This window comes from Canis aureus, chromosome 27 (genome assembly GCF_053574225.1).
Source record: "Canis aureus isolate CA01 chromosome 27, VMU_Caureus_v.1.0, whole genome shotgun sequence".
Classification (NCBI taxonomy): Eukaryota; Metazoa; Chordata; class Mammalia; order Carnivora; family Canidae; genus Canis; species Canis aureus.
This window is the reverse complement of record NC_135637.1, coordinates 8,697,815-8,713,824: the sequence shown is the minus strand read 5'-3', so window position 1 is coordinate 8,713,824 and position 16,010 is coordinate 8,697,815. Positions and strand designations below refer to the sequence as shown.

The 16,010-nt window shown below is 50.2% G+C and overlaps 2 long non-coding RNA genes across 2 annotated transcripts; one reads left to right on the top strand and one right to left on the bottom strand.

Moving 5' to 3' along the window:
• Positions 1–10,332: 10,332 nt before the first annotated feature.
• On the bottom strand, positions 10,333–15,210 carry LOC144299735 (uncharacterized). Its single transcript, XR_013366403.1, has 2 exons — positions 11,889–15,210; positions 10,333–11,614 (listed from the first exon to the last, which is right to left on the bottom strand). It is a non-coding gene; the product is annotated as an uncharacterized LOC144299735 (long non-coding RNA).
• Positions 11,513–15,507, top strand: LOC144299736 (uncharacterized). Its single transcript, XR_013366404.1, has 3 exons — positions 11,513–11,684; positions 12,282–12,490; positions 12,998–15,507. It is a non-coding gene; the product is annotated as an uncharacterized LOC144299736 (long non-coding RNA).
• The last annotated feature ends 503 nt before the right edge of the window (positions 15,508–16,010 follow it).

Sequence of the window (16,010 nt, the reverse complement as noted above, 5' to 3'; positions counted from 1 at the left end):
CCCTGGAAGGGCCAGGCAGCAGCAGGGGGCGTTTATCATCATTAAGAACGACTTAACTTCGAACAGGGGAGAAATGCTTTTAGAGTAATTCTATTAGCAGTGGATTCTGGAATGCCTTTTCTATTCTTTTAAGTAATATTCTGTGCAGCCCTGTGCCCTCCATAAAGGAGGAGGAAGTGGACTGGTTTAGATGGAGAAAAGGCTGAGCTGTTTCGGTCCCCTGGTTTCATGTGAGGGAATTCGCAAGGCAAATGGGGGAGGCTATAGTTTGCCTTGTGGAGTCGGCCAGGTCTCCATCATCCCATGGGGTCTAGTTTTGATGCATGTGTTAATCCATAATGAGTCACATAAAAACCAGGACAATGTGTCGGTGTTCATCCATGTTGGGGTCTGGGAGGGGAGACAGTGGGAGAAACGGTAGCTGACCCCGATAGAGCACTTTGCATACAGTAACATTTCACCCAGATAAGGACCCACCAAGGGAAGTACTCATGTGGTTGCCATTTTACAGATAAGGAATCTGAGGTACAGCACGGTTAGGTAACTTGCCCGAGTGACATAGCGAAGAAATGGCCAAAGGCTGGGATCTGAACTCCAGCTCCAAGGTTTGTGCTTCTAACTTTATTGAGCATTGTGCGGTTGTCCCAAATCCAAAGAAATTGGCAATGGGTGGGCTCTCTGTGACAGACACTGGGACTGACCCACCGCCTGTTCCCAACCTTTTTCTCCATGCCTGCATCTACCACTAGGTCTAGAAAAGCTAACCCTCTGCTTTACCAGGCTCCTTGCGGTTTTGGCCAATGAGATGGAAGCAGAAGGCAACTGGGGAGACTGTGGGAAATGTTTTTGCTTCCCTTGATTAAAAAAAAAAAAAGCAGGGACACCTGGGTTGCTCAGTGGTTGAGCGTCTGCCTTTGGCTCAGGGCGTGATCCTGGGATCTGGGATGGAGTCCTATAACAAGCTCCTTGCAGGGAGCCTGCTTCTTCCTCTGCCTGTGTCACTGCCTCTCTCTCTGTGTGTATCTATCTCATAAATAAATAAATAAATAAATAAATAAATAAATAAATAAATAAATAAAATCTTAAAAAAAAAAAAAAGAAAAGATAGTTAATGTCCCCTGTGCCTTTTTTCCTGCTTTGAATGTGGATGTGATGCCTGGAGTCATGGCAGCCACCTTGTGATCTGAGGGAAAGGCCAGGAGAAACACGGATGGTGACCCAGAACCAACTCTCCTGCCTTCCAGACTTCTCTTTATATGGAAAAATTAAACCCTGTTTGTTTACAATATGGGGTTAGGTTTGCCATCACCTGCAACCAAAAATCATACCTAATGTTCCTTCCTCTCTTCCTTCCTCTTTCTTATTCCCACTTGAAAGTAACTGGTTCTTCAAAGTCTGCACCTTGAAAAAAGTGAGGGACAATGAGAGGCCTGCTTTCTGAGGATATCTGATGGAATTACATCCTCCTGCTGTCTTTCCAGCTGTCATTTACTGAGCATCTACTCTTTGCAGGTATACACATATAGCAGGTATACCAAGGGCTCCAGGTTCATTGTTCCTGCAAGGCTCTGAACAGTCTAGAAGGGGAGCCACATCCAACTACATCTCACTGATAAGGATACTGAGGCCCTGGGGCCTGAAGAGCTAGCCTGGTGGGGGAGGAGCCAGATTCACTCAGGCCAGCCTGACCCCAAGCCCAGAGTCTTCCTATTCTCAGCTGCGGTAGCTCCAGCCCACGGCCCAGCCCTCGAGAATGTCTCCAGCTTGTCAGTCTCCAGGCCTGGCTCCCTCCTGTCCCCTCGGGCCAGTGCCTCACCCTCAGTGCTTCTGATCCTCCTCTGTAAAGTGGAGTCAGTGCTACAACCCACTCACAGGGCTGCTGTGCCAGTTCCCTGAAACAATCTATCTGGCGCAGAGCCTGGCACATGGGGAGTGCTCCGCAAATGGTGTCATTGTTATTTCTGTTATTTTACAAAGAACCCAGAGTCTTGCCCTCAATAGCAATCCCCCAGGGCAGCACTGAGTGGACAGAAGCCAAGGGAGACTGGGGTCTGATTCCTACTGAGCCTGGCCTGCTTTCCTGTGCCCCGAGCCTGGGCACAGAGGTACCGTTGGGTGACACATGGGAAGGCCTCCTGCATGGAGCTACCTGAGGAAGTAAGCTCCGGCCAGACAGCTTGTCTAGAAAGAAGCACACATTCGAGAAAGGCCATCTCTTGCCAGGGACTCAGGGGATCAGGCTCCAACTATCTGCATCATGGTCAGAGTTGGCCGGCCCATAAGACGTGGAACTCACCCTTTGGATCAAAGCCGGGGTGGCTGCCAGCAACTGCAACAAGAAGACAGAGAGAGAGAGAGGACATCTCTCTCCTGAGCCCCAGCCCACAGCAAAAGGAGTCAGCTCCAATAGTGGAGGAGAGGAGGCTCTGTGTAACTCATTAATTCATTAATGAGAGCATATTAAATGCCAAGCATTGGGCACACAGGTTGCACTGAACTGTCCCTGCACCCTTGTGAGGGAAGTACTATTATCATCTCTATCTCGCAGATGAGGAAACTGAAGTCCAGAGAAGTTAAGCAGCTTGCCCAAGGCCACACAGCCCATAACCAGAGGAGCAGGATTTGAACCCTGTGGCCAGGGTTCAAAGTGGCCAGACCCCTTCTAAGCAATAGAGTAACAAGACCCACCCCATCTCAGCCTTTCTGGAGCTTCCGTTCTAACGGGGCTGGCAGAGGAGAGACCAACTAGAAACGAATCAGCAGGTTCACGGGATGGGTAAGTGCAGGCGGTGGTAGTGATTACATCACCCCATCTGTCGGGGGAATCTCTGGGTGGGAGTCTTGGAAGGCTTCTCCGAGGAGGTGGAACCTGCCAGGTCTTGCAGGAAAGGTGGGACTTGAGCTGGCAACAGGGGCATTAGAAGCATGCCATGCGGCGGGCCAGCTCGTGCAGAGGCTAAGATGAGGGCAAGCGGATGTGAGAGCACGGTGAAGCCAGAGCTCCTTGCAGGTGAGAACCCGGGCGTAGTTACTGCCCAATAAGGTAGCTGTTGGCACTGAAGGACATACTGAGGCTGAAAGCACGGGAGGCTCTGGAGGCGGGAGGAAATGCTGGTGTCCACCCTCTTCCCTGGTTTTGCTCCAGGATCCACCATCCTCCACGGCCCTGGAGAGCCCTGGCCAGGGCAAGCGTCCTGACTGGTCCAAGGTGACCATGCTCCCAGCCAGAGATTTGTGTGACACAAAGGGTTCAACTGCTGGCAAGTTTTGCAGAGGTTTTCTCACTCTCAGGAAGAACGTCTCCATCAGAGGTAGCTCTTGCACTAGTCGCCTGTGCTGTGTAACAAGATGCCCCTAAACCTTGCAGCTTTCACCTCAGTGAGGTATTATCCCTGTTTCTGGGGGGTGAGGGGCCAGAAATCTGGGAGTGACTTAGTGGATGACACTGGCTCAGGGTCTCCCTGGAAGTTGCAGGCAGACGTCGTCAGCTGCATCTGAAATCATCTACAGGCCTTCTGTTCAATCTCTCTCCCTCCGTGTGAAGGTGAAGGGTGTCAGAGGTCGGCTCACCCAGCCCCAGCCTGCAGGTGCCCAGCCCTGGGCTCTTTCCTGACACACAGACACATCAAACATTCCAGTTTACACATCACCTCCTCCAAGAAGCCTTCCAAGCTCATCTTAGAGTAGCCCCGCCCCACACAAGCCAGTGACCTATCCTACCACCCCTGCTTTACTCCTGAGACTCTGCTTTTTACTGTTTACCTTTTTTTTTTTTTTTTTGGTCCTTCCTTATTTAACTTTTGTCCCTCTACCCCACAAGTATACACACTCCATGAAGGATCAGATTTTTGTGTCCTGTCCTGTCCTGTCCTCTGCTAGATTTCCCAGAGTTTAGCATAGTGCCTGGTATGTAGTAAGCACTCACTTAAATGTATGTATCTGTTGAATGAATAAATGTGTGGACATTTCACAGCCCTGGAAGTGATCTGGAACATCAGGGAATTCTGAAGAATCAAGAAAGAGGCTGATAATTCTGTTTCTGTCTCTGCTTCTCTTTCTCATGTGCGCGCGCACACACAAAGCGCTGTTCCTCCTGCAGGTCACCCTCATCATCTTGCTGGCAAAGCGCCCCTCCCCCCAGGCTTGGCCTTCTCTAATCTACTTCCCAAATTGGCTTTTCCACTCCATACCAGCTCCTATGCCCCTTTGCTCACAGATCTGTGACACCAGCAGCATAACCAAAATTACCCAGAATTTGGAGTCAGACAGACCTGGTCCACATTTGGAACTTCCCAGGCACATGATCCTGAGGGGGCTACCGGCCTGCTCTGGGTCTCAGTTTCCTTGTCTGTGCAGTGGAATACAGTGAGGCCACTCTCCGTAAAGTGTGTGTCATCTCCATGAGCATGAGCATGTGGTTGTTCCAGGCGAGGAGGGGCACTGGGAATAAACCTCCCCTCTCGGCAGCCCACGGAGGCTCGCGCCCTGCTCAAGTGGGCAGCCTGACCCAGCGGCTGCCACTCCTCTCCCAGCTGCTCCCCAGAGAGCAAGAACACTTCACTGGCCAGTATTTTCCCCGGCTCAGCACAAAGCTCAATCACTGCGGGGCAGCCAGGAAGGGCTGTTAGCTTGATTGAGTCCTTTTTTCATCTCCACGTCAGCTGTTAGGAGGCTCTCAGCTCACCCAGGAGCAGCCGCTCCTTTATCACCGGTGCAGGAGCAGGGCGGCTGGAATCCCTCAGTGATAGCAAGAATGTGGCACCACCGCATACCTCCCTGGACTCAAAGACCAGTAATAGCTCCTGATTCCCAGGTTTGAGCCCGGAGCCTCTCCCTCCCCTTACCTGCCTCCCCAACCCCACATCCTCTCAGGCCTCTCCTTTCTGCTTGAGCAGAAGAAACCCGAGATGTACTGGGTTCGAGGGTTGGAAACTGCTTCTGCCTTCTGAGGGAGGTAGTGTAATTCATGTCAGCAGGAACGTGAATTCCTACATTGCCTCCTCTTAATAACTATGAAACAAACGCTCTAGCACAAGGCTTGCTTCTGAGCATTTTCCATAAATCACTCAATTAATCCTCACAGCAAACCTAAGAAAAAGACATCATATGTGTCCCCATTTTACAGACCAGGTTATGCCACACAGAGAGCGTTAGGTAACCTGCCAAAGGTCACACAGCTGCTGCATAGAGGGGCTGGGCTGGGATTTGAACTTAGAACTTCTGGTGCCTTTAGGCTCTTCACAAAGCGGAAGGGAAGAGTGGACATGGCAAAGCCCAAAGCCGGTTGTTCTCTGAGGCCAGGATGTGGGGAAAGAGTGGATACCCATTTGCTCCCTAAGACACAATGATGAGGGTTTGGAAAGGTGATGGGAGTCCAAGCTTGGTGAGTGGGCTGCATGGGAAAGTTTAGGAGATATAGTTTCTGGAGTAGGGGAAGAAGGGAACCAGAAGACAGGGGAGGCAGGGAGTCTGAGCAGCGTGGTTTATAAAACCCCTCCCTTGCTCCCAATCCTCAGCAAAGTCTGCTGAAGCCAGAAATGACCCAGCCTGGGGATGGGGAAGAGGAATCTTAGAAATGAGGCCTTGTGCGTCAGGACAATCAGCTACCAGAGATAGAATGCCAGCTCTCAGATTTCTTGTTTCGTGTAACTGAAAAATCCAGGGTCGATTTCAGACATGGCTGGATTCAGGGGCACAGATAATGCCATCAGTCCCTCCTTCTTTGCTCCAGGCTATTTCGTTCTCAGGCAGCTTCGATTACATCCCACTGGTGTAACAACTCAGTAGGGAAAGAGATCTTTTTCCCAAGTGGTTCCAGCAAAAGTTCCAGGGAAGGTTCTCATTGGCTCAGCCTGGGCCATGCAGCTAGGTCACATGACTATCCCCAACCCAATGGCTTGTGACGACACAGTTTCACTCACTCAAACCACATAAGCAAAGAACAAGGAAGGAGTGACTCCCCAGTGGGACACAGCAGGGGAGAATTTCCTTCCAGGAGGAAAGAGTCTGGGCAAGAAGGCCACCGACATGCCCTGTGGGAGCCACAAGGGGAGGAGAGTTGCATGAGAGTCCATCAGTGAGATTAGGTGGTCGCCAACAAAGTCTCAGCTGATCAAGACGGAAGCCTCTACTGCTTGCACTCACCTACAATTGCACAGAAATCTTGCCCGGGGTACTGGGCTGCCTGTTGAATGGGGCATAAGAGAAATGCCCAAAAAGTAAAGAACAGAGAGGTTGAATAACAGCCTGCCTCAGTTTCCCTTTCTGTAAAATGGGGTAAAAAACTTCACATGGTTGTGGAAGATTGAGGGGATTAACAAGTGTGAAGGGTAATAAAAAATAAATAGCAACAACAGCGAAGTAAGCTGTCTTTCAAGCAAAAACAACAATAAATCTAGTCCTCTTCCTCCATGAAGCCTTCCTGGGATCCACAGTACACTCAGAGCCCCTGGAGCCCCGTGGACCTAGGTCTAAACCCTTGCTCTGCTCCTCTAGCTGTGTAACCCTGAGAAAGTGGATTCACCTCTCTGAACCAGTTTCCTCTTCCAGAAAATGTGGATAATTAAAGACTCTTTGGAGGTTTCTGATAGATTCTGAGCCATTGGCTGCATTAAGAAGCTGTGGTCTCTCTGGGGTTGGGGTTGCCTCTCTGGCATCTCTGTGTCCTAGTGAAGCCCCATTCATAATGTGGATAGGCTCAGCTTGGGTTCTCACAGTTCAGAGTTGGACCTCTACTCCTAAGAGGCTGTGTGACATCAGCAAATCACTTTGTTTCTCTGAGCCTGTTTCCTTGTGGTGATCCCTTTAACACAGAGAAGTTATGAGACTGGCAGTAGCCTCTACACAATGCCTGGAATAAGCAGATATTAAATTAATGCACATTCTCTGTTCCCCTGACTGCCAATCCAAATGCCACCTCCTCTGTGTGGTCTTCCCGGATTGCCCAGCTCCAATGACCTCTTGGACTCACTTCTTGCCTGCACAGTGAGCAACTTGGAGTTTAGGTCAGGCCACTAGTGCCTTTGGAGTCCCTAGTGCCTGGCACATGGCCTTGTAAACATTGGCCATTCTAGAGATTTTGTGGTTAACGATGATGGCAATGCTGATGATGATGGAGAAAATGCCATTTGAGCTCCTTGGTTCCTCTTCCAATATAATTTCAGCTTAACTTGACTCCAGAAGTTTTTCAAATCCTCTTGTCAGGATATGGATATAAACAGATACCTAAAACCCAGAATCTGCTGTGTACTCAGCTCTGTGTCAGGCAAGCCTTTTTTTTTTTTTCTCCCAATCTATAGTGGCATCTTGCCTTTCACAATGAAGTTCTCATTCAAGCAGAGTTTTATGATCTGCAAGACAATTTGGAGTGGCACATACAGATGAGCACTTTTTATTGTCACAGTTATATGCTTATTTTAACTAGGAATTGCATTTGGCTACATATACCAAAAACCTCAAATAACAGTGGCTTCCCCAAATAAGCTCTCTCTTTGTTAAGAGACAGCTCCACTGTGCCATCAAAATTCAGACTTTTATCTAAAATCTTTCATTCTAAAAAAAAAAAATCTTTCATTCTAGTGGTTATCTTTGGTCACAAGGTGGCTGCTCTACCTCCAGCATTTCATCTTAAGTCCGGGCAGAAAAAAGGGAAAGAGCAAAAGGCAAAAGCTCTGTACCAGCTTCTGCTCCCGGTCCCTACTCTCCACTTTTAAAAAAAAAAGATTTGTGCATTCATTTTAGAAAGAGGGAGTGTGAGCAGGGAGAGGGGCAGAGAGAGAGGGAGAGAAGCTGACTCACTGCCAAGTGGGGAGCCCAACATGGGGCTTGATCTCAGAACCCTGATACCATGACCTGAGCTGAAACCAAGAGCCAGATGCCCAACCAAATGAGCCACCCAGGTGCTCCTCTCTACTTTTTAAGGAGCTTTCTCAGAAAGGCCACCAAAGACACCCACTTATATTTCATTGGCCAGAACTGTGTCAATTCCCTATTTGCAGAGGGAAAGGTGGAGTTCAAACTGGGCATACTGCTATCCTATACAAAATTGTGGTTTTATTAGAGAAAGAAAGAAAGAAGAAGAGAAAGAAGAGGAAAGAAAGAAAAGAAAAAAGAAAAGAAAATGAAAGAAATGAAAGGGAAAGAAAGAAATGAAAGAAAGAAGAAAAGAAAAGAAAAGAAAAGAAAAGAAAGAAAAGAAAAGAAAAGAAAAGAAAAGAAAAGAAAAGAAAAGAAAAGAAAAGAAAAGAAAAGAAAAGAAAAGAAAAGAAAAGAAAGGAAAATGGATACTGGGAAGGCAACCACTAATGTGGATCACACACCAAACCTATGATTTGCAGGAATTATCCAAGCAGTGGTTCTTGGCTTGATTGTGAGTCAACAATCCTCTGGAGGATTCGTGAAAACACAGGTAGCTAAGCCCACCTGTGGAGTGTCTGACTCAGCTGGTCTGGGAGGGGCCCAAGAATTTGCATTTCCCAGGGGATTCGGAGGCTGCTAGTCTGACACCACCTTTTGAGAACTGCTGACTTGCAGCAAAGCAAAGTCGGTACTTGAGTGAAAACACGTGAATTTATTTTAAAAGGATAATCATTGGAACATAATGGCTTAGATATGGTGTCAGTTAGGATCCCAATAAAAAACAAGGCACCCTCAGAGGGAAATTGAGAAAAGCTAACAAAATGACTATTTGTAAAAGTGTGGGCAGGGCCTGGTAAACCTCTCCCCTGCCTGCCCCCAACCCCAACAGCACACTGAGGAAGGGCTAATGCACCTGCAGGGGGTAAGGGTGAGGGCATTACTGGAATCTAAAGTCCGGCTCTAGGACAGGAGCCTCCCAATAGGAGGGACATGGTCAACCGGTCAACTGGAGGCAGGCAGAGAGACAGCTGGGGCATAAGTACCCCATCCTTGTTCTCTACCCGCCTCCAGCCTCCAGCTGGTGCCTCCCATTGGCTGGCTCTCCCTAGATGCCAGAGGGCTGAGGACCCCAGGGGATATAATAGATCAGAATGGAAAACGGGTGGAGAGCAGACCTGCAGATGCAAATAGAAGATGTCCAGCACAGACAGAGAAAATACCATGGCATCATGACATCCAGGAGCAATAGCGTTTGGTCAACTTCCACGTAAAGTCAACAACCCACCCAGCTCATTCATTTGTTCAATTATTCATTGAGCACCTGCTGTGTACCAGGCACTATGCCAGGAGCCAGGGATTTAGAGCTGAATTAATCATGACTCCTGCCCAGAGAGGATGCTGTGTGATGGGGTGCAAGGCACTGTGGTGGCAGGGGTGGGGTCCTCTTCCCTCTCACTACCCCCCCAACCTCACAGGCCACCCAGCCAGACTCGCCGTGCCTTCTACTGATCTCATCTGCTTGTCACCCGCAAGAATTCCGGTGTGATTTAAGCTTTCATTAAAGTTTAACTACAGGGGAAAGACTGCAAAAAAAATCACCTGCTCCATCACAAATCACAATGTTATTATGTGCTGAAATAGGGACTGCGGGAATATGCCAAGGGGATTTGGCTGGGATTAGGGACAAAATGAATTTAAACCGCTGGGTGCCCGCACGCCCTGTGATAACGCCCCGTAAACCTTTGTGCATATAGATTTATATCTGGCGAACTGTTGATTATGATTTTTTTTTCCAGGCTGCAAACAAAACCCCAGCCCTCACCAGCCCCCTTGCTGCCACATCAGCCTTACACAAAATGTCTGTCTCCTCGCTCAATAGCCAACAACAAAAATGATGGAGAATCTGATGCAGACGCGGATAATTGCTCTGGCTTCCTCCCGTGAATTTAAATAGCTTTCTTGAATTATTGCCATTGACACGATCAATAAAATTGAGCTATTGCTGTATCAGGCCTTTCGGCAAATACACAGGAAGCTATGCTCCGGGGGCTGACAGTTCAGCCACCCCGCTCCCCCCCCCCCCCCCCCCCCCCCCCCCCCCGGCCCCTGCAGGCAGGGCAGGGGCCTGGGGACAGTTGATGGAGTGAGCAAGGGGATGTGCAGGACCCACCAGCAGCTGAAACAGGGAAAGCAGGTGGACTTCAACATTCTGCCTCCTAGCTGCCCTCCCTCTTTCTCTATTCCTTTCCCAGAAACACCAGTTCAGCTCACCTGTCTGGCACCCTGTTCCCCGTGCTTTGGACAGTGACACCTGGCCAATGAGATAACCCAGCCCCCACTCTGGTAATAGCTTGGCACCCTCTCCCCACCTCCCAGGAGACATACTTACATTTTAACTAGGGCCCCCTGGACACCACATCTCCAACAAAAGAAGAAACCCCAATGGTGGCCTTTACAACACCTCAAGACCAAAGACTAACTCTAGTGGTGAGATTTTATTTTACTTCTTATAAAGATTTTATTTATTTAATCATAAGAGACACAGAGGCAAAGACACAGGCAGAGGGAGAAGCAGGCTTCCGCGAGGAGCCCGAAGCAGGACTCAATCCCAGGACCCTGGGATCACACCCTGAGCCAAAGGCAGATGCTCAACCACTGAGCCACCCAGGTGCTCCTAGTGGTGAGATTTTTAGATAAAGGAAAAATATGAAGACAGAAAAAAAATCCTGGGTAAAAGTCACATAAAATTAAGTGTGGTAAAGTGCACAATTCCGTGAGGTTAGCACATTCAAGGTTGTGCAGCCACCACCTCTATCTTGTTCCAGGACATCGCTTCACCCCAGAGGAGATGTCATAGCCCCTAGCAGGCCCTCCTAGCACCCGCCACTCTGTGCTGTCTCCACAAATTTGCCCAGAGAAACTTTTCATCCCTTGTGCCCCCAACATGGGCTGGTCAGGGCTTAGTAAGAGGCTCTAGAAACAAGTGGCCCAAAGAAATGAGCTTGTGAACCAGAGGATTCTCACTTGGGCTGCTCTTGGGTTCAGTGCTTGGAGGGCCAGACATTCAAGAGGTTTCCACAGAGCCAGACAGCTCCAGGGTCAGGCTGCCCTGAGTTCCAATCACAGCATCACTGTTGCTCCAACTGCGTGACCTCGGACACCTGCCACTGAACCGCTCTGAGCCCCTACTCTCTCATCGGCACCGTGGGAATGTTAGCTGTGCCTGTGGCCGCAGGTTGCTCCGAGGATGGGGGGGAGCACAGAAAGTACAACCCAGTATAGGCCCAGGCGGAGTCTATGGGGCTGAATAGTATCCACCCCCCCCCCAACCATGCCCATCCAGACCTGTGAGCGTGATCTTATTTGCAAACAGGGTCTCTGTGGATGGTATTAAATCAAGTCGAGATCCTGCTGAATTAGGAGTGGCTCTGAAATCAATGACTGGCAAATCTGCAAGAAGACCGTGTGATGACGGCACAGGGACCCAGAGAGAGGACAGCCAGTGATGCAGCCGAGGATGCTGTGGATTGCTGGCAGAAGCCAAAGACGAGCAAGGGAATCCTGCCCTGGAGCCTTCGGTGGGGGGGAGGGGGGGTGATCCTGCTGCCACGTGGGCTTCAGAGGGCGGGGCGGGTTTGACACGTGGAGGATCCTCGCAGCAGCAGCCGTAGCTCTCCGTCGTCGTGTCATCACTCGGGGATGCTGGCATCGCCCCGGAGGGCAGGCTGGCTCAGGGGATCCAAGCAGGGCTGAGGGGCTGAGGGGACAATGGGGCAGCCACCAAGAGAGCCAGAGTGCACCTCCAGCTCCCCAGGCCTCAGAAGGGGGTAAGGTTAAGGGTTAAGGATGGGTGTTGTTGGGGGAGAGCTGGGGGCGAAGTTAGGGCCAGTCCTAAGGTACATTGAGGGGTGGGGCTCGGGGGCGAATTCTTGAGTAGAGGAAGCCTTTGGGGGGTCTCCAAAAGTCAGCAGCCAGTTGCAGAACAGGTGAGCAGCCCTTTGAGAGGCACACTCCCTGAGATCAGGCCTTACCTTCTCAGCTGGGGTCCACAGCAGGGGGTGTGCAGGTGGGACCAGCCGCGGGTGACCCAGGTTCCCCGGAGGGATGTGCTGCCTCTGAATTGAGAACATCCGGAGACCCTGTGGAGCAAGGATTTGACCTCACAGCTCCCTTCCTGCCCAGCCACCCACAAAGCAGGCTCTCCCTCCCGAAAAGGCTCCTTTCCAGAACAAAAGCCACCCATTTTCTTTCCTCCTACCGGGTTTCCCTCCTCCCTGCGTTTGGGCTCTGGGAAGGCCCGTTCTCACAGAAATGAGCATTTTCCCAAGAGAGCCTGGAGCAGAATAAAGAGGCAAAGCAAAGGGGAGAAGCAGGTCGTCGTTTGCACGGTCGTTTTGCTCATTTCCACCTGATAAAACCCACAGGGGAGGAATCCCAGGAAGGCAGCACCGAGCAGCCTGCACCCCGGGGAGGCTGGTTTGGATTTTCCATCCAGTGGGTTGATGAAGACAGGAGGAGAGTTGTGAACCCTGACAAATCGGAAGATGCTGTCCTGTCAAGGGGCTTCCAGATGATGGCGGATCATCCTCCTGCCTTGCTCAGCCCTTATTTTACGCAGTCGCCAGGGTTCCAGGTAACGAGGCGGTGGGGTCCTGGGCGTCCTGGGCCGAGCTGGCAGCGCCCAAGCCCTCCCCTGCGTCCCCTGGGCGCCTCGGGCGGTATAAGCGTCATTGCAGACCTGGTCTCAGACCAGGGGAGACACCAGCCCAGCTACACCCGAGGCCTGCAAGCTCTCAGAAGAACGCTGGGTTGAATTTCTGAAGCCAAACCAAACACTGGCTCGAAAACGTTTTCTTATTATCTCATTCTCTGACTATGGCACAATCACCCCCATTGAAAAGCCATGAGCCCGCCCAAGTTTTAAATTAAACCTCTCAAGTTTTCCCTCTGAGAGCAGATAAAATCCTTCCAGCTTATGTTTGGAGGAAAGAATGTGGTGTGTGTGTGTGTGTGTGTGTGTGTGTGTGTGTGTGTATTTCCCCTAAAACTCATTTTCTTTTGTTGGATTCCTTGAAGCTCTGTTTAAATATTTCACTTAAGGAAAGAATTACGTCTGATGAATGTCGAAATTCCCTTCCAGGAGCAACTCCTCCATGCTGCTTGCATTCCAGAATGAAGCTCTTTCTGAAGAAGGGGTGAGGCCCCCTTTCAAAGAGGTGAGCCACCCAGAGTGTCCTGGGGGGGGACTTTGCTGAGCTGTGACAAGAGACATTTATTCTCCACCCATCTGTTTAGTCACTGGGTATCACCCAGAGGCTCTGAAAATCTGCTGTGTTAGAAAGAAAGAAAGGAAAGAAAGAAAGAAAAAGAAAGAAAGAAGAAAGAAAGAAAAAAGAAGAAAGAAAGAAGAAAGAGAAAGAAAGAAAGAAAGAAAGAAAGAAAGAAAGAAAGAAAGAAAGAAAGAAAGAAAGAACTCCAGTTGCCTGCTGAAAAGGAAATGCAGAAGGGGCCTGCAGAAGAGGCCCACGTTCTGCGTTCTGCGTCTGGCCCTGCCTCGAGAGGCTGAGCAAAGCAGGCCATTCCTTCCCCTCTCAGATGCCTCCCCTCAAAAGGAAGGATAATAAGAAGAGCTCCTTTTGAGAATTCCCATCAGCCAATGTAGGGAAAGATGCTACCGCACTGTTTTTCATTCAGCAAACATTTGCTGAGCCCCCACTGTGTGCCAGAGAATGTTCTAGGTTGTGGGAGACGACAGCAGGGGCACAAGATAGGCAATAGCCCTGCCCTCATGGAGCTGATGTTCTAGAAGGTGGGAGAACTCATCTCTTTTAGTCTCTCGGAGTCATTTCTGAGTTCATTGTGGAAGCTACACAGGGCTTTGTATGGGGCTTGGGACAGAGCAGGTGGTCAATACTTTTTTTTTCTTTTTTTAACCAATGAATGGTAAATAGCCAAACACCAGGAGGAAGGGACCAGTGGTAGTGTACATGTAAGGCAGAGTGGGTGGTGATTCTGGGTCTGGAGGCTGGGGCCCTAAGCCTCTTAAGTCCTGGAGACATCAGGGGCCTTGCAAAAGATTCTCAGCCCAGCCAAGATGGCCCTGACCAAGGCTGGTCACCCCTACACTTCCTTTGTGTACCCCTCTGAGCATCTGACTTTCTGATCTCCACCTCTACATGGAGTGAGCAGGAATTCTGACCAGAATATAGGTGGCATTGTAAATTAAAAGCTTTCTCCATCCCTGTTGATGCAGGCTTGGGATGCTGTGGAGGGACTGCAAGTCTGGGAACCAGATAATCAGTGCTTCAAATCCTGTCTCTGCCACTCACTTGTGTGATCCTGGGAAGGGTATGAACCTCTCCTAAACTTTACTTTTCTTGTCTTTAAAATGTGGACTATGTGTCCCACCAGGTTGTTTCGAGGATTAACTGGACATAAAGGCACAGAGGCCGGGATGCAAGGAGTGGACAAGAGGTTGAAACACACAATTTACAGAGATCAGACAAGCAATGTAAACAGGTGAAGCAGCTTGGGTGTGGGCAATAGGGGCTGGTGGAGAGTGTGGCAAACAAGAGAGCACCTGCCCTGTTTAAAGGCCAATTCCTGCCAACTGTCCTCATGTAGGGATGTAGGGCCCAAGGTTACCAAATCTTCTGATTTTCTAAACAGAGGCCCCAAATCCCGATTTTCATATGAAATCTCCTAACTTTAAAATAATGCCAATGAAGGGTGCCTGGGTGGCTCAGTCAGTTGAACAGCAACTCTTGTCTTCGACTCTGGCCATGATCTCAGGGTCATGGGATCAAGCCCTACATCTGGCTCTACACTCAGCGAGGAATCTGCTTAAGGATTTCTTTGCCTCTGCCTCTCCCCTCAGCTTGTATTCTCACGCACTCTCTCTCTCTCAAATAAATCTTTTTTTTTTTTTAAATGGTCCCAATTAACTTGTTAAAAGTCATAAAGCTGTGCAAGGGCAACTAAACACATTGTGGCCACAGGGCAACTCCAGGTTACAAATGCGGGGTTCCTCTTCCCCTTGACTTTGCAGCCAGGCAGGGGTCGAGGGGAGCTGGGTACAAGGAAATAATCTCACCATTCTGAATTAGCACTGTGGTTGACCCTATGAAGGGGAAGCACCCAGGGCCTGGAGAGCATATTCCAAGGAGAAGGGGAAGCTTCTCAGAGAAGGAAGAGACTCGAGTCTGGGCTCCTGGCATGAAGGGGAGCAGGCAAGAGACAAGGAAAGGGCATGCCCGCAGAGGGGAGCCCACAGCCAAAGGCTGGGGAGTGGGTCTTGGCTCTATCCCCCAGGGGATTAGAAAGGCACCCAGCCTAGCACAGAGACTCTACCCACACAGCTCACCGCCCACCGGGGGGAGGAACGGGGTGCAGCCCTTCCAGAGAACTCTGCCAGGTTCAGGAATCACCCACCAGAATCCCAGTGAGTGGAGCCCCCTCCCCACAGACTAGCTGCACATCTAGGTGGGGGAACCTCCTATGGGACCTCTCTGCCTGACCTCATCCAGTGACTCTTAGCTCCCAGCCCCTGCCCAGCCCACTCTTTCCTGAAGTAGAGAACCTGGAAGCACACTTCAGATTCCTCTGCAGATTATGTGCTATTTGGGGCGAGGCCTGGCACATTCCAGAACAAATAGAGTTAGCAGGTGGGTGGGGCAACCCCAGCAGTGGGGTGGGGGGGAGGGGGCAGTGTGGGCAGGACCCACCTGCATGGTTTCACTCCTCTCTGTGTGGCTGGGTCCCCTTGGACCTTCTCCCTTTCCCTCCTCTCTTGCCTCCACCTGTGCCAGGTTGCCATGGGGTTGTCGAGAGGTGGGATTTGTCAGCAGGAAATTCTTCAGGGTCAAGCTCAAGGTCAAATCATGTTGTATGTGAGCCCCAACTCCGGTGGCACTGGGGCTACAGTGAACAAGACATGAGGCCCCACCACAACCAGAGGTGGGGCAGTAGGGAGGCATTCCTAAATCCCTCACAACCGTTCCATAGGCTCCCAGGAGCTCTTCTTCTGTCAGAGCCTCCACTGAAAACATTAACACCCAGGACTGTGCATACAGCCAGCACTCAATAAATGCACACCCAAAGAAGGATTATCTGCCAAGGGACAGAATGAGTCTGCCTTCTGAGATCACAGTCCA